The 23,525-nt window shown below is 36.1% G+C and overlaps 1 pseudogene; it reads left to right on the top strand.

The window, feature by feature from the left end:
- Positions 1-22,894, top strand: part of LOC127233046 (cullin-4B-like) — a 38,175-nt pseudogene extending 15,281 nt beyond the window's left edge.
- Positions 22,895-23,525: the final 631 nt, after the last annotated feature.

Below are 23,525 nucleotides of genomic sequence, written 5' to 3'. Positions count from 1 at the left end.
TTGGCTTAGAAGATTGTAACATCTTTACCAGTTTACCTTTCTTAAAACAAATAATTAAAATTGAGCACTGAGCAATCCATTCCCTGAGATTCCTGCTCTGAGTTTTCTTTATATTTAGCACACTGTACAAGAGACTTGCTAAGAATTACAATGTATCTACACTTTTAAGTTTTGTTAATGATATTCCGTGTGATATAGTAGGATGCTGAATGAGATTCCTACATTTATGCGAAATATTAGTTGAACTTTTCATATTAAAGATGCGCTTTATTAATCTTAATAAATCATAGTTTGTTGGGACATCTCTGACTGCTTCTCAAGTAAAATGGGGCTTGACTGTGCAGTAACACTCTTTTGTGTCATGCTTCAATTGTTTAAGGTGAGGCTCCAAGTAGCTTTATTGCTTTTGTTTATACAGGTAAGCCCAATCTGTGCATTGGAAATGATTGATGAACTGTAGTCCCACTTGGAGTGTTTGTCATCATTCATGTGCTGAAGTGACATTTCTTTATGTATTTTGGCATAAACATATGCAACTACTGGCAAAGCATTTGACCCTAGAGTCTGACTATTTGTCATTCTAATGTTTTTTTATTCCAAAGTCAGGAAAGTTACTGTATATTCTCTCTTCATGCACATTGTTAATTACTCAACAGACAGTAAAATATAGTCTTGTGACTGGAATTGCACAAATTGCTGAATGTGTGATCTTCATTTTTTTGCTTAGGTAGGTAGGTAATATTCAGGAAAATAAAGTTGAAAAACATGTTAAAGTATAGGAAAACAGCCATATTGAATTATAATGTCTTTTCAGGACAGTGTTCAGGTAGAGAAAAAAAGAAGGAAAGAAGAGAGAGAGAGAGGGAGGAAGAAAGGAAAGAAGGGACGGTAAAAGGAAAGGTTGAATGAAAGAAGGAAAGAAGGAAGAAACAAAGGAATGTAGGGAGGAAAAGAGGGGAAGAAAAATGGCAAATTAATGCCTAAATTGGAGAGGCAGCAATTAAACAAAACATGTTAGGTATAACTCCCTTCAAATAATTTTCTTACAACATACCTTATTTAAAAAGTAACTAAGTATAACATATAATATAGACAGATCACGTAAAATCTAGTAACCTCCAGGCTGGAAGTGTAAACTCTATGTTGTGTTGCTCACATGCTTCTGATTACTTATTGCTAAAAATGTCAGGAAAATAATTGAATGTAAAGTACTTTTTTGAGGAAAGAAATCACACCTCCTTTGGGTAACATGGCTGCATTAATATTCCTGTGAAGGCTGAATAACCAGCAATAAAGAAAATGAAGATAGACTTACCTAACTTCCAAGCAGTTTATGGGATGTCTTTCCTGGTCATGAAGTTCAGAGACAAATAGACAAAACTCACTGGAAAATTGGAGATTATGATTCCATATAGAATGATTTCTTAAGACAGGTACTAATAAGGAAGAAGATAGTATGCTAAAGTTCATGTCACAAAAGTATTTTCTCCCCCAAATGATTTGACAGACTTTGATGATCCCCCATGGAAGGTCTTGCCCTTCCTGGGGAGTGGATGGTGGGTGGGATGGGGAGTTGGTGAGGGGCATGGCAGAATGGGAGGGAGAGAGAACTGAGATTACTATGTAAAATAAGATTGTTTCTAAATTAAAAAAAAAGTATTTTCTTTCTATCTTTCCAGTATTGAACTATGGGATAATTAATAAGACATGAACAGGTTGAGTTGAAAGATTTCAAGTGTTCACTTATGGTAAACCACAAGTTTCCATTTTTTTCTTCAGTAATGAACTGCAGTGCCATCAGTACCAGTCCAGTTTCCTGTTACAAAACAGACTTTCTCAGTTCAACAGCGTATAATAAGCTAGTTAGCAAAGTGAGGAGAAGTTGAGGAGACATTCTAACAACAATAAAATGATCATGGGACAAAGTGTAGATGTCTTTTTCATATGTAAACTAAACATTGGCTCATAGAAGGAGTTTTCAGGTTTTTGTTGTTGTGGTTAAGTGTTATAAAACCATGTTACTGGCATAGTATGTGTTCCCCTCTCTAGGAGTGGGATGTACTGCCTCCAAAATAAAGTGAGAACTTTAGAGGGAAGAAAGATGTCTAGTAAGAAGAGCAGAAAGTAATAGAAGATGGATGTGGTAAAAGTACATAAAGCACTTGAGTTAAAATGATATTATGATAGTCACCATGTTGTACAAAATTTGAAACATAGTTACTCAAATAACCTGAAGCCAGAAGATAGGGGAAACATTCTGAAATTGTTCATTACTCTTGTCCCCTTTACGGCAAGCTGCATATATTCCAGAAAAGGCTTACTCCATCATCCTGGTTCACAGAACAGTTCATAGAGGAGATCCTTTACTCATCAAAAATGGTCGTATATATAATGCGTGGAAATTATTAATTATGGCAAGAAAATAGTTTATATTATTTTTAATTGCAAAGATTTGAAATTTTTCTGAAATTAGGAAATGTTCCCCTGAGCTCCCCTGAGATGCCTTTTTCTTCTTCTCTCAGTTAAATTCTTCTTACTAAAGAATTAATATTTAAACCTGTGCTTGGTGACACAAAAGGGTACCCAAAAGCACATACTGTAATTCTGACCTTGGAATCCCACATATGTTAGACATTATGTACAGCCTTTGCTAAAATATATTTCTAAGACTAGAAATATTCTCTTGGACTATAAACATACTCAAAAATAGTATATAAATTTAGAGATTCATACAAACTAGAATTAAAAACAAAATTCCACTAGTCACAAAGGACAGTGTTTCTGTTTCTTACACATGCATTGCACTAACTGCACTTTAATAACCTTCCAGCATTTAGAGAGAGTGGTTGTGATTAAATTCCACACTGAGCATTTTCATAGTTTACCCTCATATTAGCCTTACCTCAAAAACAGCTGACATAAATCCATGTCTCTTTCTTGAATATCATCTTGACATGAAGCGTGAAAATTTCCCCATAGTGAGACACTGGGGCTTATGAAAATAGAAGTCCTATAATCTTTTCTCAGGTCTTCCAAAGTTGCATTCATTTCATTTTCTCTGGCATAGTTGTTGCACTTGATCTCTGAAAATTTATCTCAAGATTGTACTGATCAGAAGTATGGGAGCAGAAGAAGAACACACCATGTGCCCTTCTCTCAAGTTCCTGCTTTCTGACAGGGATGAGAAACTCATTGCCATTATCAGTAGCATTGAGCAAACTCAGGGAAGGTTTTGTGGTTGCACTTCCCTTTTAAGTCTTATATCTTGAGAACCTGTTTCTTCTTGGCTGGTCTTCCTTTCTTTTATACAATTGGTTTTTCATTGTTCCAATTTGCATGGTTGTACTAATATAAGAACAGAAGTGGTTGATTCTGAAATGCATGAATCACAGTAAAATAAGTAATGCACTGAAGAGTACAAAAAAGGATAGACCAAAAGATACCAGTTAATACTTCATGACCACTGTGGAAAGAGGCCACACTAAGGTTTGGTATGACAGCATCACAAAATTCTTTTGATTTTGTCTCAACCTTAAGAAGTTATAGTAGTGGGAATATAATATTTAGCATTAAATAAGATTAGTAGCCCTTTCCCTTTGTAGATGTAAATGCAGCATCTCAAACCATGGGAAGCTTAGTTCCAAGATGTCTGGGGTGACATCTTTATTGAAATTGCCCAGTTGCTCTATCTTTTCTCGCCCCTTTTCTTAATTCTAAACTGTCACCACATAATTTAAACCCTATTCATTTTACCCCTAAGACAGCATTTACCTGTGTAGCTTTGGAGCCTGTCCTGGAACAAGCTCTAGTAGAACTCAAAGAAATCCGCGACCCACTTGCCTCTGCCTCCTAAGTGCTAGATTAAAGATATGGGCCCCCTTTGCCCAGCTAGCCTAGTCCTTTTTAATAAATTGATCTAGTGCTGAGATCATTATTGGGAGGCATAGTGATAAGTATGCACAGCTTCTAAGGCAAGTTGGTCTCTTGAGTTTTCAACTTGTTTATTTTATGCTGCGTATATGTAATAAAAACTCCTTAAACTTCCTGATGCTCAGATTCACTCATTTACTTTTATTAATTCAACAAAAAATTGTCATGTGAATACCCTATGCCCGATCTCTTTTTAGGAGTCATGGATTGAAAGATAAACTATTTGCTCTGTTCTATTAAACTGATGTTCCAATGAGGAAAGCAGATAATAGGAAAGGTACTAGATCCTTTTAAAAACATTATATCTACAAAAGAGAAATGGAATAGAAGATGCTGATAACAATTGCAGTAGTAAGTATCACAGAAAAACTGTGTAGCATACACTTTTCAAGAGAAGCTTGTATTTGTGGAGGAGCAAGAATGGACACTAAAATGGCTTTTCACAATATGGCCAAAGATGCTTCCCTATTGAAGAAATGGACATTTGCTTTTCTCCCAATATTTATTAATTCCCCCCACCTTAAAGTGCTATATAGAAAATGCAAACCCTTATTTTCTTGGATTTTTATTACCAGGACCAAGCCCTCCAAATGACAACAGTTCTCTTCAAAGATTAGGACAGCTGTATTGGGAATTCTTTTTTTTGGGGGGTGGGGGGTAACAGATAGTTACTTTTACATATTTTCCCTTGAATTAAGAGAGACTTCAGTTTTCTCTACTGAAATGATTTATCATCCCGCTTTTCCTCTAAATTACTAAGCCAGTTCAGTGGAGATAAAAGAATTTCTTTAAGACAAAAACAGAGAAAAATAAGAAAGAAATTGACAGCCTACTGAGACAAAAAGCATATTCATTAAAGCAAAGCTTTAAAAAAAATTGCAACATTTCCTCTTTGAAAGCTTACTCCCTTGTCATAGCTCTGTGGCTATACATGTAGTTAAACTCTTCTGCAGTAACACAATTTCAGGGCAGATGCAAGGATATTATTTAAGTCCACATCCCTTTTCATCTTAAAACCAGGGAAGGAAACAGGTAGCCAAGATGCCTTGCTAAGTTTGGAGAGGTTGAGAGTGACATCCTGGTTGGATAAACTTGGGCAAGGTACTTGACACCTTGGCTCAGTTTCTTCAGATGTAAATGGAGATAATGACCCTTACCTCATGGGGTTTTTATAAGGATTACCTAAGCTAATGTGCAGAAAGCACACACCATGGGGCCTGGCATGTGGTCAGCACTCAGTAATTATTTGGTCTAATTATACGTGTGGGCCATTTTCTCTTTCCTCTGGATTCCTTGTCTGATGCACACAGAAGTATGAATAAGAGAAGCACTTGAAAGAGAAGAAAACTGAGAGGGGGTAACTAATACATACCCCACAGCAATTATTACCCACAAAACTTTGAACTTCCATTTCCCATGAAGTCCAAGGGTTTGCCAATTATAGTAGTTTTATAAATGTGTATAAAATCAAGTAGAAGAATAATTTTATTTTCACAGAGATGAACAATGCCAGATGCATGTTCTGAATGCATGCTATGTTGTTTTGTGATTCTGAATGTACATATCTGAACTTATGTCATGTTGTGTATCTGGATGACTCATACTGCATCACCGAATGTTTATTACATATCTGGATGTATGGTATATTATGTATCTGCATGTATATTATATTGAGGAGGGGAAAATTTTCAGAAAGAGTCTTCCACCAATACAGCTTCCTAAAGGTAATTACATTCAGTTGTTGAATTTTCAAAGTGGTGGGAGGGAAAATCTCATAGCCTTTTCAAAAGAAGACCTGATGTCAGAAGTGTAATCTAGCTTTTCAAAGAAGTTAAAAGTGATGCTTACTCAAATTTTATTTTAGCTGGCAAAAACAGTAAAAAGCTAAAACATGTCAAAAAACATCTGTTCCCAAGTCTAGTACTGGACTTTTGTTAGACTATGCCTCTCATGAGGATCATTGTCAGTCCAAGAGGCATAACTTCATGTAAGCTGTGTATATGTAATACATATACTTATGTGCATTATATAATGTTAGGTAAACATAAAATAATAAACTTTCCTGGTTTTATCAAATATCTCTAGCATTATTTGTCCCTTATCCTTTTTCATTGACCTCCATGTCATCTCCACCATTAAAATTCCCTTTCCACTTACTGCTACTCAATTTTATAGCAACTGTAGCCTACAATTTCCCTCCCTAGACAGTCCCCTCAATGTTACATTTTTACTTTGTTGGTTTCTGCAGTCACTCCAGGCTATGTACTCATATCTTAAGATTTGGAGGTTGGAACTTCAGATTAGAGAGATTGTAATATTTATTTTTCTGTCTGAACTACTTGAATTTCATATAATATCTTCCAGTTTCACCTGGTACCTGCATATTTCATGACTCCATTTTTTATTATAGCTGATTAGCATTCCATGCTGTTTATAAACCACATTTTCATTATTCATTCACCTACTGAATGGCATTTAGGTTGTTTTTATTCTTTAGGTAAAATGATGAGAGCAACAATTAACATTGCTTATCTGTGGTGTAGAATGTAGACTTCTTTGGATTTGTGCCAAGTAATCATATAGCTGGTTTGTATGGTGGATTCATTTTTGTGCTTTTTTTTTTTTATTTTACATGTCGATCTCAGTTCCCTTTCCCTCTCTCCCTCCCTCCCTCTCTGCCCCCTCACATGCATCCTGACCACCCTCTCCTCCCATTCCCCCACCCCAATTCCACATGTAGGACAATGCCATCCAGGTGGGGTCATGTAAATCTGTCAAGTCATTTGAAGTAGAGACTAGGACTTCTTTCCTGTCTCTATGCTAAGGGAGTATCCCTCCATGGTGGATGTGTCTGCAAGGTCCTTTTGTGCACCAGGAATACATCCTGGTTCCACTATCTAAGGTCCCTTAGACTGCTCAGTCCTTCTAGCTGAGACCCATATTCAGGGGGTCTTAGTCAGTCCCATGCTGGATTCCCAGCTATCAGTCTGGGTGCCCGTTAGCTCCTCCTTGTTTAGGTCAGCTGTCTCTATGTGTTTCTGCAACCTGGTCTTGTCCTCTCCCTTTGCATCTGTATTCTAGTTTGACTCAGTGTTTAGTTGTGGGTGTTTGCTTCTCTTTCCAACAGGTAGTAGATGAGGGCTCCATGATGGTGGATAAGTTTGTTGTTGATCTCACTATCTGGGAAGGGCATTTGTGGTAGTCTTTGTGCTTTTGAGTATTCTATATTCTGATATCTTGAGCTATTGCTTCAGTGTGCATTCCCAAGAGCAGCATATAAGCATTTCTCATGCTCCCACATCCTCCCTTGGATTTGTTGTTAGTTGTTTTATTGATCTTAGCCATCTGACTAGGGTGAGATGTAATAGTAAAGTTGCTTAAAGATGAAACCTTCATTTCAGTTGTTGTTCAGAGTAGCTCAAGTAACATTCCAAACAATATGGGCTATGTCTATTATCCTTGGTTGCCTCTTGCAATTGCCCTATCACCAAAGATACCACACAGTTTGTAGCAAGACTCAATATTTGAGATTTACCTAAGCCAAAATCCTTCTTCCTGGGGTCTAATTCTCTTAGTACCAGAAGATGCTACCCAACTGCTAAGAGATGAAAGTCATCAATAGTTCTCCCTAGCTGTGAAGCTTATGAACCACAACAATGACCACCAGAGCAAGAAATCACTAACTGTAAACAGTGCTACTCATACACTGGCAGTAACTAACAGCTAACAAATTGGATTTAAGACTTACACAACAGGAGGGAAATCATGCCCAGTACTGGAAGACTGCACAACTGCCCAGTTCAGGTGATGTCACATATTACAGAGAATAACCTACTAAAGTGATTTTACTAAACTAACATAAATTCTAACTGCATTTTAACACTTACGCCTATTAAAGTGTGGCTCTCAACCTTTACCAAAGAAGCTTCTCTTTGCAACAAGTACAGACTATTACATAAAACACAACTGATTATAATGTAGAGATTAGCTCATTTGGGGAATCCAAGCCCAAGTGAATATCTCTAACATACCTTTCTTACACCTAAATTTCAGGGAAAATCCTGGAAGAAGGAGCAGAAAGATTGTAAGAGCCACATGACCATGAAGTGTGCTGAGGGACTGTGTCTCCTACAAATGACAGGGAAGATATATCCATGATATATCAATAATATGACTGCATAAACAAATTCTGAGGTATGAAGATACTCTTTGGCATACCTACATGGAAAAAGGGAATCTCGTCAGCAAGATCCATAGTCAGAGAAAGATGGGCAACTAGACTGATGAGACAAGGAGAATCATTCTGTTCCAGAAATGAGCCCCCAACTGTTTACCCAATACAAAGTGGTCAACCTTGAAATCGTGTACACATAAGCAACACTGAATGGACACAGCAAGGTGTGTTTATATATTTATACATGTATATGAAACAACACAAATAGAGATCATCGATTTGAAATGAATGAGGCATGGGAGAAAATGGAGGGAGGGGTCATAGGGCATGGAAGGTATTGTTGATTTTGCCTTATAAAATTTGTTTGCTATGATTTAATTTCACCTTCATATCTCAAATTGGTGATGGGTTTATTTTAGAATAAATTAAATGGTACTGAAGCTTTGGAATAGGATAAAATACATATAACATGAAAAGAGCTGTAGACATGCCTCCTGATGCACACAAGAAAAATAGAAAACAGAATCTTGCATCTAGGTCACCCTGGAATAATTAGAAATTGAAGGTTGACTGATCTGGAATCTTTGAAAATTCTGGATACTCTGACTATTTACATATATAAGCAATGCTTTGATTAATGACCTAAAGTGAAGTTATTATTCAGTGAGTTTACTAAGAATTATTGAATATCAAGTAAATGCCAAATGCATTTTGTTTTTACATCACCATGTCAGTAAAAAGAAATCTTTATTACCCCATGATATGTAAAAATCAAAGTTTTTTCACAGTGTTTACAAAATTATATCTTCTGGTGCATCCTCAGCATTCACACACATCCAGGCCTAAGAGTACTGTAGAACTGAAAAGGTTAGGACATTCTGTTTTCAAAGATTGCCTCCTTGGGTTACATTTTAAGCCCAAGCTATGACAGCCAATAAAGAAATACTATTGAAAATTCAAACCTTGAAGTCAAAGCACTTTTGCTCAAATTATAAGACTTGCTGCTTAACCACCTGGATGATTTTTGACATTAGACAAATTTACTCTAGCCTTTAGTTCTTCTTGAACATAATAGGAAAGACAATTAACAATGTCACTTCAGGAATTAACCATAATCACGCAATAGGTGGTACAAAGTAATTGCTTAATTCATATTGGCATTTTGTCACTGTTTAAACAACTAAAATTGAGGTGGGTAGAATAATTGCCCAAAGTCACATGTCATCAAACATCACACTTGGATCTGTATCCAGACACAATGACACAAAATATCATGTCTTTACAAGTATTATGGAAAAACAAACTCATAAAATATCTAACCCTGATCTCAAAGTCTTTGAATGACAGCATTTAGAAGTCTGTGATAAAAGTAGCAGCATGAATTTGAGGCCAGTATGAGCTTTAAAGAGAGTTCCAGGTAAGCCCAAACATTCAACAGATCTTATCTCAAACAGCAGCAAAATATGCCTGAAAACAGCATAAATGTAGGGGCTTCAGAGAAAGTTCACAATTTTTGGCACTGTGCAGCTCTTACAGAGTACCCAGGTTTCATTCCCTGCATTTACATATTGGCTCACAATAGTTTGTAGCTCCAGTCTCATGGAATACAGTACTCTTTTGTTGTTTCGCAGACACCAGGCATGCACATGATGCACTGATATAATACATATGCACATATATATTCATAGCATATATCACAAGATGCCCATACACATACATTATTTTAAATAAGTGTAGCAATAATGAATGATTTATTTGGAGTGAAACTTCTTTCTGATGAAATAAAGTTCTTACAGATTATTGAAAGTACAATTGAAATTAAATAAAATTAAATATTAGCTTTGATTTGCAAGTCTGCTTATCGTGATCATGGAGGAAAAAAATAGACCATACTACCAAAATATTAGTTTCAGTGGAGTAAAAGCAATCAAAGGGACACGGGTATTTTAATAAGCTACTCATATATGCACAACTGTCTCTGGACAGTAGAAATAGAAAGAAGCAGAGAAGAGAAGCAATCGAATCTTTGGTGATTCTTGAAGCACATGGCCATTCATTTCTTAGTCTCTCTTGGGATTAATTTGTCTCATGGAATAATAAAATATCAATTTTATAAAATTGAAGTGAGTTTTACAAGTACTTAATATATGAAAATTAATTAGAGCACACATTAAATCTTCAACAAATTTACTCTCTTATTATTACTAAAATTAGTTTTATGACTTTGAGAAAGTCACTGTAAATACTGAACTTCATTTTCACATCTGTCCAAATAGGAACCACATTTTACTTTTTTAGTTCTGTGACCTTTACCATAAGAAGTAAAATTACAAAATTACTATGGAAATCACACTTGATACATATTACACAATATAACATATATGTATATACATATATATGTGTACATACATTATACATATATTATGTACATGTGTATGTATATACACACACAAATAGTTTTTCCTCTCTTAAAAGAAGAGTATTGCTAAAAATATTGAACATGTTATACTCACTGGCACCCAAATGTGGGGCCACTAGGCAGATAAGTATCTCACATTGAGTGGAAGAAGATATAACATATTTTCCAATACCAGATGCAAAAAAAAAAGAAAAAGAAAAAAAATGCTATCTTAGCCCCATTTCTTCCTTTTCCACTGGGTTTCCTGGACCTCATCTGCTGCTGGCAGAAACCTCTCTCATGACTACTGGACAGCATATAGCAGAAGAATATCAAAAATCATTTCATGGATTTTTTTTTAATGATCAGTTTTGCTTGTTTATAGTCTAGTTCTCTGGTCTACCCATCTGGTTTCTTGAGTTCTTTATTTACTTTGGATATTAGTTCTCTATTGGACATTGCATTGGTGAAAGCAATATGAAACAAAACAGAAACCCAAAACAAACAAAATCGTTTTCCCATTCTGCAGGCTGTTGCCTTGTCTTATTACTGATGTCTATCGCCTTAGAGAAAGCTTTTAATTCCATGAGGTCTCGTGTATTAATTGTCGCTGTTATTAACAGAGCTATCAGTATTCTGTTCAGAAAGTTGTCTCCTGTGCTAATGAATTCAAAGCAATTCCTCATGTTTTCTTAGGTTCCGTGTATATTATTCTATAATGAGGTTTATACATCATCAACAGATAATTCTCAAATTCATATGAAAAAAAAAAAAACCCTGAAGTATAAAAGAAATGCTGGAGTGAGGTGATATCTTGTATGAACTAATAAAACTTGTCTGGGGGTCAGAGATTAGAGCTTGTTATTAGCTAACCATAGATCTGAGGGTCTGTACATAGAAAACAGGAAGTAAGGTAGCTGGGCAGAAACAAGATATAAGCAGGTAAATCATCGTGAGATGGTCAGGAAGTGAGGTGTGGCTGTGGCTTGCTCCTTCCCTCTGATCTCTCACCATTTCCTTCCATATCTGACTCTGGCTTTTTATTAACTAGACCAATTAAGAATTCCATTTACACACTCAGTATCACCATCCTTGATTCCAGGTTATACAACAGAGCTCTAGAAATAAGAATCCCCTGAGGCTCAAATTTTATGCAGGGTGATAAATATTGTCTATTCGCATTATTCTACATGGTTCTGTAGAGTTAGACCAGAGTCACTTAGTGATAGTAATTTTTTTACAATGTGAAGTTCTGGTTTCTTTATCAAAATTCAGATGTCTATATGTGGGTGGATTTATATGTGCATCTTCAGTTTGTTCCATTGACTAATGTGAATGTTTCCATGCCAAGAACATGTGGTTCTTATTACTGTAGCTCTGTAGTATGACTTGTAGGCAGGGACTATGATACCTCCAGCAGTTCTTTTATAGTACAGAATTGCTTTAGCAATCCTTTGATGGTGTGTAAAGAATTGTGTTGGAATATTAATGAAGATTGCATTGAATCTGTTCATTGCTTTTAATAGGATGACCATTTTTAATGTTTTAACCCTACTAATCCATTAGCATGGGAGATCATTCTCCCTTCTGATATCTTCTTAAGTACTGTTCTTCAAAGATTTGAAGTTTTTGTTGTACAACATTTCATTTGCTATGTTAGAGATACCCCAAGATATTTTATATTATTTGAGGATATTGCGAAGGACATTGTTTTCCTGATTTCTTTCTCTGATTGTTTGTCAGTTGTATAGAGTAGGATCAGTCTGGCATCAAACTCACAGAGATCTACCTGCCTCTGCCTGCTGAGTGCTAGGTTGAGTGCTACTACCGCACAGCTGCATTAGCAATTTGTGTAATATTAGCTGTCAGGGCTTCTCAGGTCACAACATTGGGGGACAGTCTGTTGTGAGCTGACAAATTGTCAGGTCCATACCTGAGAGGATGAGTGTGGATGAACAAAGAAACAGACTAGAGACAGGAGATAGAGTCAGGAGGGCATCCAGTGAATCCTGGGATCTGCCCTAAGTTTATTGCTCAAAATTCTTACATACCCCAACCAAAAACAGGGGGGTGGGGTGCAAAAGACTTCTTTACAATGATACAAGGAACAAACAGACTTAATTATTTCCTTAATTCTCTAAACATTGAGTAACCATCCCTTAGACCAAACCTCTTGTTTACTGACCTTGAGTATTAAGACATCCATACTTTAGGCCTTTAAATTTTAGGCTTTTAACCTTGAAAGAGCAGGGAAAGTTTTGAACTCTGAACTTAAGTCCATAGGGAAGGAAGTCATTTCTATGGGTCCTGACAAGGGCTTTGGCCCATTCCCCCAAAGTGTTGGTATGTAAAATGGAGCAGAAAAATAACTACCCCCTCAGATGAAGGCAAGGGGTCAAATGTCCAAACAATTGGTGGGGCCCCAAAGATCACAATTTCCAACGATGGTATCAATTAGGTTAATGAGGAGCTAGGACCTGATACATAAGAGAAAAAGGGCCATTGTACACTGCTAGGAGGGCTCAAATATGGCATTTTGGTAGGCACATCTTGTCATGACCAGTCCAACTACACCACATCTGAGGAGTAAGGGGCGTCAACTATAGATGGTGTCAAGGTAAAAAAGATTTAAACACTGGCCTGCTTCTGACAGTGCTTGTTGTTGGTAGCTATCATTTTCTCCAGAGAGAGAGGATTTGAGGCTAGTAGGATGGTAACAAAAGAAACAAAGGGGGTCACTCCTGAGCCAGCCTCATGGTTTCAGTTAAGAAAGAGCATATGCATTCAGAGGTCAGGCGACTATGTGTTTTCAGAAATCCAGGGTGATATCACCACAGCCTCATCACAAATATTCTCCAGATCAGCTGTCTTAACTTTAAGGCCCCTGGGGACCAATATAAATTTTAATGCTCTCACCTAAAGCTCCTTAGAGTGGAAGGGTAAATCCCCCCCTTCTCTTAATGGCAGGAAATTTGGGACAGACAAGAATGATATGACTTAAGCTGTAGCAATCTTTATTTTAAAGTTTTGATTACCCTGTGTTTAGGCATAGATATTAAGAATTAAATGCTATCTCGGTGAAATTTTTTCTTTGATTAATATGGTGTCTTTCCCCATCTCTTCTTATTTTTTTTAACCTGTTTTATTAGATATTAAAATGGCTACAACCATTTGGTTTTTAGGTGCATTTACTTGAAATATCTGTTTCTGACCTTTTATCCTTGATATTGACTTGAGTTTCTTGGATTTAACAGAAGGATGGATCCTGTTTTTATATCCATTCCATTAGTCTGTGTATTCTTTATGGGGCATTGAGACCATTGATATTGAAAGATATCAATTATAAATGAATGTTGATTCCTGTTATTTTCTTGTTGTTGATGTTAGTGGTTGTGTGTGTGTTGTGTTTCTCTTATTTTGTTTTTTCTGGTCTAAGATTATTAATTCCTATTTTTTCTTGTGTGTAGTTAACCTTTCTATGTTGGAATTTTCCTTCTAGTGCCTTCTTCAGGGATGGACTTATAGATATTGTTTAAATTTGACTTTATCATGGATTGCCTTAGTTTTTCCATATGTGGTGATTAAAAGTTTGTTTTGTGTAGTAGTGTTGGTTGACATCTCTCGTTTCTGAGAGTCTGAAGCACATCTCTCCAGGCCCTTCTGACTTTTATAGTCTCCACTGAGAATTCGGGAATAAATAGAATAGGTCTGTCTTTATATGTTACTTGTCTTTTCCCTGTGTATCTTTTAAATAGTCTTTCTTTAATCTAAACATTTAGTATTTGATTATTATGTATGAAGAGTACTTTTTTTTTTGACCCAATTTATTTGATGTTTTGTATGCTTCTTGTATTTTCATAGGTATATCCTTTTTCAGGTTAGGAAATTTTTCTTCTATTATTTTGCTGAAAATGTTTTCTGGGCCTTTGGACTGGGAATCTTCTTTCTCTTTTCCTATTTTTCTTAAGTGTGGTCTTTTCATACTAACCTGGATGGTTGTGTCATGAGTATTTTAGATATAACATTTTCTTTGACTACTTTATTTTCTTATAGCATATTTTCAACTCATGAGTTCTCTGTTTCATCTCTTGTACCCTGTTGCCTCTTTATTTTCTGTAAAAATTCCTACATTCTTCATCTCCAAGATTCCCTTATTTGGATTTTCTTCATTGCTTCTATTTCCATTTTCAAATCTTGAGCAGTTTTATTCTTTTCTTCCAACTGTTATTCTTTTTGGGGGGTGGTAGACTTTTTTTTAAGGGATTAATTTATTTCCTTCAATTATGTTTTCCTGGATTTATTTAAGAGATTTATTCATTTTACACTGAAGGGTTTATATAATCTTCATATAATTTGTTTCAGCTTTGTTGAAATATTAAGTGCATTCTGTTAGGATACCTCTGTTCTATTGGAGACTTTTTTTTTTTTTTATTGTCTTCTTATTCTGGCATCTAGAGATCTGTGTTTGGGATGATTATTGGTCTAGGTGCTGATTTCTTTTTATTAGGTAGGTGTCTTATCCCTTGGTTTCTATTTCTTTTCTGGATTTCCAGTGTGATGACTCAATGTTGTCTGTCTTTCTTGTCTGCTAGGCTGGTGAATTAATAGGGAATGCCTGTTGATGTTGAAGCCGGGGATATAGTGAGGAGTGGGGGTGGCGGGAGGTGGTATGGTCTGTGAGAGGACAGGAGGCATGGGAAGGCAGAAGAGGGGAAGCAGCTGGTGTTCTATTGCAGTTCTAGGGGCAAGCATGAGGAATGGGGTCTGCTAGGGGAATAGAGAGAGCAGAGACTATCTATAGGCAGGCTACCGGGTCTTCTGGTTGGCATGGCCTGTAGTTGAGTAGTAGATGTCTGCTTGAGCTTGACGCTTGGACACAGCAAGGAATGGGATGGGTGGGCCAGGAGGGGAGTGTTTATGGGATCCTCAGGAGGCATGGTGTGGGAAAGGAAGGCTGCCGTTTGTGTCTTCTTTTGAAGCACTAGTGACAAGCCTGCTGTGGCAATAGAGGGAATGTAAAACATAGAGAACAAGCTATCTGGTATGATTCACTGTGGTTATTAACTGTAAAATATATAGAGCTAGATGATTCAGAACTGCTAAAAATTACATGTGACCATTTTTGAGTGCAGGAGGACAGGTAATGTCAGTCTTCCCGCTACACCCCCCCCCAATCTCCTGAAGTTCCACAAAGTATCTCACTTGTTTCCTAGCAATTATGTCATTATGCCAAAAAGAAAAGCTATAAGTCTTCATCACTAGGTAAAAATTGACTTTGTAAATTAATAACTATCAACAATTACGGTCAGCATTATCACATGCTTACTGCATTCAGCTCCCAAGCTTATTGGACTCTTACTGTGTAATGATCAGAACATTCACTTGCTATGTTTTCTATTACCAGCACACAACTCAGTGTTTGATATCTAAAGCTGTTCTGTTAAAATTTATAATATAAATATATTATAATTTTATCTACATACAGTTGTCACTGAAGATCATCGTATTTCTTTGATATTTTTCAAATGATAATTACTATTTACCATCACCCAAAAAGTTTTCTTTTTCCTCAACAGCTACAGTTCATGTTGGAGGTAAATTTTTTTTTTGAAGAATCATGAGCAAAGGGCCATGAAGTGTTACTCAAATTTAAATTCTTTTGTATTCAAGTTATTTCCACATTTTCATCTTTAAAATGCTTCTACCTGAACATGAATATATTTGTCCAACATCATTTTTATGTGGCCATATTTCCCTTAATTTTAATTATTATTGGTTTTTGGGGGGGCACTTTCATCCTTTTCATAAATGTGCTTAGAATATTGTTTCTGTCTCTTGTTCCCTAATCCCTACAGTTTTTTAAAATTAACAGTAAATGATGCAGTTAGCATTCTTGCCAGCTTCTTTCATCCCACAGCTAGAAGGTGACTCATCTGGACCTGCTGATTTTGAGATATGCTGGCTTTCCAAGGACTCACTTTGCCTCCTTTTGTAGATGGCTATTTTTACAAGCTCTTCATTACCTCCTGCTTGTCCAATATTTTGTCCTTTTATTCATTCCAAGGACAAATTTATGAGATAAGTTAGAGGCCTCAGACTTGTATGATTATCATTAATTTCATGATGCTCCCTATTCATGAGCCCCTTGGTCATCAATATCATCATGTCTCTACTGTGTTCCGAATTCTGTACTACCATATCAAAGAACAATACAAGGCCTTTTTCTGTGAAAGTCTCTTATCTTCAGTATAATTTCTTTATCATTTTCTCTCACCTTGTTTTTGTTTTCTTCCCTTAATTTAATTTTTATTCACATGGATATTCATGTGGATATATTATCATCTCCTCAATTTACAACACAGATCATAGTCTTTATGAAACATTCTTGGGAGTTTCATAAGAAAGCATACCAATATTTACACTCTCAGATATTAGTGTATTTGTAGATTTGTCTAAGTTACTCTGCATTTCTTTCTTTCACATGATTACTTGTTTAATAATTTCTATAATCTAAACAATTAATTAGGTTACTAATCAAATAATGTGTATATATTTATTACATTAGCATGGCATGGCCCCTCCTGATGGATAGTAGACCAGAAATGTTTATATAATCAAAAGAACACAGGCTTCAGACTCACAGAGGTTGTGCTTAAGTATGAAAATTTCTACTTCTTATTCATTAAAACTAAACAAGTCCCATTACTGTGAAATTCCTACATGAGAAAAATGAGTATTGTACTTATTACTAAAGTGAATTATTGAATAGATATTTGTACATACATATACATACACATGTACATACACATATTTAAACATGAGATTTAAAATCAATTCATTTTTACAAGTAAGTTATAAGATGTTGTCTTAGGGTTTTTTATTACTGGGAAAAGTCACCATGACCACAGCTGTTCTTATAAGAAAAACATTTAATCCCTTATGGTTTTATAGGTTCAGTCCATTGTCATTGTGGCAAGGAACATGGCATGCAGGCAGATGTTGCTGAAGGAGTAGCTGAGAGTCCTACATCTCACATCTCACAGGAACTTGACTGTCCCAGGAGTGAGTGAAGCTTGAGAAAAGAGATTATAAAGAGATTATAAAGAGATTATAAAGACCACACCTACTCTGACAAGACCCCCCCACCGACACACACACACACACACACACACACACACACACACACACTTCTTGGGTGGAGTACTTGGGAAGAATTATTCAAGGGAGGCTAGATGAGAGGTGTTGGAAGGAGGAAAAGGGAAAGTGAAATAATATTATTTCAATTAAAATTATATTTTAAAAAGAAGCAATATTACCTCTGGACAATGACATATGAAATAAGCCATGCATATCAAACATTCCCAGATTAAATTTTCCTTTTTTATACCTGTTGGTTGAACCCAGGAACTTATGCATGCTAAAAGAGACATACTACTGAGATATGTCTTCTCTTTATATTTTAGGCAGGTTTTGAACTTGCATTCTTTCTGCTCCGGCCACCTTAGGTGTAGCAAGCTACACAATCACTTTAAATCAGTATTTTTAATGAGATGTTTACAAATATTTTTTTAAGTTATAAAACATTCCTTTACTTTCTTCTCTGTTTCCTTCAGAGACACAAATAGTATTGAAGGTACAACAAAGATTAAATTATTACAACATGGAAAGAAAAAAACACTACTGTCTCTCAATAATGGTTATACTTTCTATATGGTTAGAGAACTTGTGTGTTTGCAAATAAATTTGTTCCCACTATTAGGGAAATCTTTAGTTGAGTCAAATAGAACTTATGCACTCAGTTGGACTATCCCCGCTCTTAGAATCTTATTTTGTTTTATGTATGTATTCCAGTCCAATGGTCTGACTCAATGTGTGTTGTTAGCTTGCCATATACTCTTCATTCCAGGAGTTGTTCCTGTTCCAAGGAATGGCCTCTGGTCGTAAACCCCTAATCTCTGCCAGATATCTATCAAATATTAATTGGATATGTATCTCTTAGTACTGTTTATACTACGTGAAGGGAAATTCATGAGTATCTACTTCCTGATGACAATGTTGACATGATAATTGTTAGGTATTTTCTACAAGTAATTGAGCACATAATAAACAGAAACTCTGCAAAAACAACTTCTAGCCATTAACCAATTTAATCCTTGACACAATTCTACAGTTGGCATTATTATATTTATTTTAGATGTGGGACACTGATATTCAGAATCATTTTGTCCTTTTCTCAAGAATAACCAGTAAGTGATGGAAAAAGGATTGAGGCCTGGCCAAAGTCTTAGCTCTTAATTCCAAAGCCCCGATGAAAACCCAATTGTGATGACACATCTATGACATTCCTGGTCATATGATCAAAAATTTTTATATCTTGCCTGTGCTGGTTTGAATGAGAATGCCTTTCACCCATAGGAATGTCATTACTTGAAAGGATTAGGAGATATGGCCTTGTTGGGGGAGGAAGTTCATCAGGGTGGGGGGTGGACTTTGAGGTTTTCAAAAGTTCAAACAAGGCTCAGTAACTTTCTCTTCTTACTAACTGAAGATCAAGATGTAGAACTCTCAATACTTCCCAGCACCACATTAGCCTGTGTGCCTCCTTGCTTCCCATCGTGACAATAGTGACTAATCTGAAACTGTGAGCAGGCCCTATTTTAATGACTTCTTTTATAAGAATTGACATGCTCATGGTGTCTCTTCATGGCAATAGAACACTGACTAAATCACTGTCACAGAGATTTTCACATTAAGTTGATTCCTATATTGACTGAGGTTTCAGAAAAGCAAAGTCAGTCTCAACCTATAGAGATCTGGCAATGGTGAAATACACCTTTAATCCCAGCAACCAGAAGCTAGGAGGTGGTGGTATACACCTTTAATCCTAGGATTCAGGATTAAGAAATAGATGCATCTCTCTGAATTCAAGGCCACCCAGAACTACACAAGAGTGAATCAGCCAAAAAGAAAATTATAGTTCACATTTAATCCCAACTTTGGGAAGTATATCAGGCAGAAGAAAGGTCTCAGAGAGACACACTGAGGAGAGGCAGCAGTTTGAGACTTGGTGAAAAGTTCATGCATGGATCAGCCTCTTCAGCCTCAGATGGAGGTGAGAACTAGTGTCCAGCTACTTTGCTTTTCTGATATTCAGCTTGAAGCTTGAACCCCAATATCAGTCTCTGGGTCACTCTTTTTTCTTGCGTGTGTGTGACAGATGTCCTTCAACAGAAGTGGTCAATGAAAATATGATATACATACTCAAAAGAATTTTATTCAGCTCTAAAGAAAAACTATATTCTTAAATTTTTCTATAAGGAAATCTGGGTATTTCAAAGAGTAAACTGAAAGAAGAAAAGAGGATTTAAGGGAGAGGGTAGGGAAGGTAACAATGCAAGTGACTTGTAAGTGAAAAGGGGACTACTGTGGTATGCTGTGAGATATCCACCCCTCCCACACCTGTTTTACTGAACACACCCATTGGTGCATGGGCACAAGTGTGGATGTGACCTGTGGGAGGCTAGATCTGAGGTCTGGGACCCCAGCTTGCTCTCTTACTTCCTGGTCAGGTTGCAGAGAGCATCCAGGTGCCATGCTTAGAGCAGGAACCCATGGCAGTCATCTGTCTCAGGTGTAAGTGATATCTCATGGAATAAACATCAGTCAACCAATACTTTGTCCCTATGAGTCTTATTTCTCACTCAATATCTGGTATCCTATTCCCACCTATCATACTTCGCTATTGGCCAGAGCACTTTATTCATTAACCAATAAGAAAAACATATTTATAGAATGACATCTCCCATCAGGGGTACAAAGGTGAATGGGTGGGGAAGCAGCGGGAAAGGAGCTGGAATTTGGAGTGTGATCAACACAGCAGTGTGTATGAAATGGGCACAGTGAAACCCACTATTTTACATACTAACAAAAATTTAAAGGGGTCACATATCTCAGTCACAAACTTAGGAACAACACAGTTGTGTGATCTGACTTAATTCCTTGTGATACTAAGGAGTGCCATTTCTACAAACCGTAGACTCTGTAGATGATCCTCTTTCAAAAGTGTATAGTCAGCTACACCTCTCTGGGGTGATCACCAGATACGAGAACATGTCCCAGGATGTCTGCTACCTGGAAGAGCTCTTTCCATTATTTGGTGGTATATTCTCATTCTTATTTCCAACAAAGAACTATCTGCCCCAAGGATAAATATATTTAATTAATAATATATTTTTTCTTCATTTTTTTGAATTCACCTTAACTGCCTCTGTAAAGAAAACAAGAGTATTTTAATTATAACATAATCATACCTCTTTCCCCTTCTGTTTCCTCCCTCTAAACATTGTAATTTATCCCTCCTTGATGATTTTCAAATTTGTGGCCTCTTTGTTCACTAAAAGTTACATATCTATATAAATTATAAATTTATCAATTAATTTATAAATAAATTTCTAAATATGTAAGTACAGCCTGCTCAGTCCTTTTAATCTTACTTGCTGCATATGTGTTTTCAGGACTAACCATTTGGCGTTGGGTAGTACTTGATATATTCTTCCCCAATCTCAGCATTTGTCGAGAAGAAGGTTTTTGTTTTTTATTTGACTTAGCCACTGACACATACTAAGTCATTAAGCCAATTTCTAAATTTCTGGGCTGTCAGTAAAGGACCGACATTGTATGAAGTGTTGAGAGTCATCCTCTACAATAAACTCCATATTTACCTTTAATGAAATGCTAGAGCTGGATTCATACAAGAGTAAAACAGCAGGCAGCTTAACTTTGCAAAGCCAAATTTGAAAGATTTTAAGTCACTGCCTCACAAACGATGATGATGATGATTTATGATAAAGGTTATATGTGTGTGTGTGTGTGTGTGTGTGTGTGTGTGTGTTTAAAACGCCAGTATTTCTTAACAGTAGTATTATTGGTAGAAAGTTGTAGTAAAAAAACTTGAGTAGGTTTATTAAAAAATATAAAAGAAACTTGAAATTACAACTATTTCCTTCCTGGCAAATCTCTTGCTATCTGGGTCCTCCTTGAGAAAAAAAACCAAACTCAAGATTTTTCTATTCTGTATCAGCTCTTCAATAGAGTTTGAGTTGGAGTTCAGGTTCTCTTACAGCAGTGGATTGAATATAGCAAGTCTTTGGGGGAGTACTATTGTTATTAATCCTGAAAAAGACAAAACCATGGTTCAAGAACTGTTGGACTTTAAAGATAAAGTTGACCATGTAATTGATACCTGCTTTCTGAAAAATGAAAAATTTATCAGTGCTATGAAAGAAGTATTTGAAACATTCATTAATAAAAGACCAAATAAACTAACTGAACTGAAAGCTAAGTATGTACCTCAAAACTTTGTGTAGGCAATGAAGAAGCTATGGATGAAGAGCTTGAGAAAATGTTGGATAAAATAATGATTATATCTAGATTTATCTATGGCAAAGATGCTTTTGAGGCCTTCTATAAGAAAGATTTAGCCAAACGCCTATTTGTTGACAAGAGTGCATCTGTAGATGCTGAAAAATCAATGCTGTCCAAACTGAAACATGAATGTAGAGCCATATTTACCAGAAAGTTTGAAGGGGTTTTTAAAGACATGGAGCTTTCTAAAGACAGCATGATTCAGTTCAAACAGTATATGCAGAATTAAAATGTTCCTGGCAATATTGAATTAACTGTGAGTATCCTGACAATGGGTTACTGGCCAATATCTGTGCCTATGGAAATCCATTTGCCACCAGAGATGATAAAGCTTCAGAAAATTTTCAAGACATTTCACTTAGGCAAACACAGTGGCAGGAAACTCCAGTGACAGTCAACCTTGGGACACTGGGTACTAAAAGCTGGATTTAAAGAGGGCAAAAAAGAACTTCAGGTCCTCTTTTTCAAACCCCGGTACTGCTATAACGTTTAACGAAGGGGAAGAGTTCAGTTTAGAAGAGATCAAGCAAGCTACTTGGATAGAGGATAGAGAATTAAGGAGAACCTGCAGTCATTAACTTGTGGCAAAGCTAGAGTTCTGGCTAAATATCCAAAGGGTAAAGATATTGAAGATGGTGACAAATTCATTTGTAATGACAATATCAAACACAAACTATTCAGGATAAAGATCAATCAAATCCAAATGAAAGAAACGTTTGAAGAACAAGCAAGCACTATAGAAAGAGTATTTCAAGATAGACAATCCCAAACTGATGCTTGGATTGTCCAAATTATGAAGATGAGGAAAATACTTAGCCACAATCTTCTTGTTTCAGAGGTATTCAAACGGCTAAAATTTCCAGTAAAGCCTGCTGATCTAAAGAAGAGAATAGAGAATCCCTAATTGACTGGGACTACATGGAAAGAGATTTAAAAAAAAAACAAATCAGTACAACTATATTGCATAGAATATTGACCTTGGAACATTTGTTGTCTTATGCTGTAGCCAATGGATAAAGTAGCTTGTTGAATCTCATATTATTTGACTTCTTTTATACTTCCAATGACCAAATGAAGTAGTGTAATGGAAGTAGTTACGTGGACTCCTGTCAGTGATTAACATGCCCATTTTAAAGAGAAATACTTAACCTTTAAAAAGAATATTGTTAAACTCTTTGCATGTTATTTAGTATGATGTGCAGAAAACTCTTTAAGAAAGTACCTGATCTTCATGATTCCTTTTGGAACTGAGGAGGTCACCCCTATGGCCATTAAAAAGAGGAGGGGATTCTTATACATCATCAATGAAGCAAAAGTTTTATTTACTTAAAAGTCACCTAAAGATCCTTAAACTTCATGCAAACTTTATTTACTGTACACAGTTCTGGATGTATTTATGAATAGAAAAACCACCCTGGACTTTGTTGTTCACTCATTTTGTGGTTTCCCTTGGAAAGAGAAAAAGTTGTCATTGCTGTTGGCATTCTGTTACACTGAAGGGACTGGTTAAGAAACCTTATTTGGAAACAGGATTTTCAAGTAGGGTGACAGTTACTTCCATAATAACTTATATATTCACATCCTAAAGGTTTCCACTTA

This window comes from Phodopus roborovskii, unplaced genomic scaffold, assembly GCF_943737965.1.
Source record: "Phodopus roborovskii unplaced genomic scaffold, PHOROB, whole genome shotgun sequence".
In the NCBI taxonomy this organism is placed as follows: domain Eukaryota; kingdom Metazoa; phylum Chordata; class Mammalia; order Rodentia; family Cricetidae; genus Phodopus; species Phodopus roborovskii.
The sequence above is the reverse complement of the archived record's forward strand: the minus strand, read 5'-3'. Positions and strand labels throughout refer to the sequence as shown.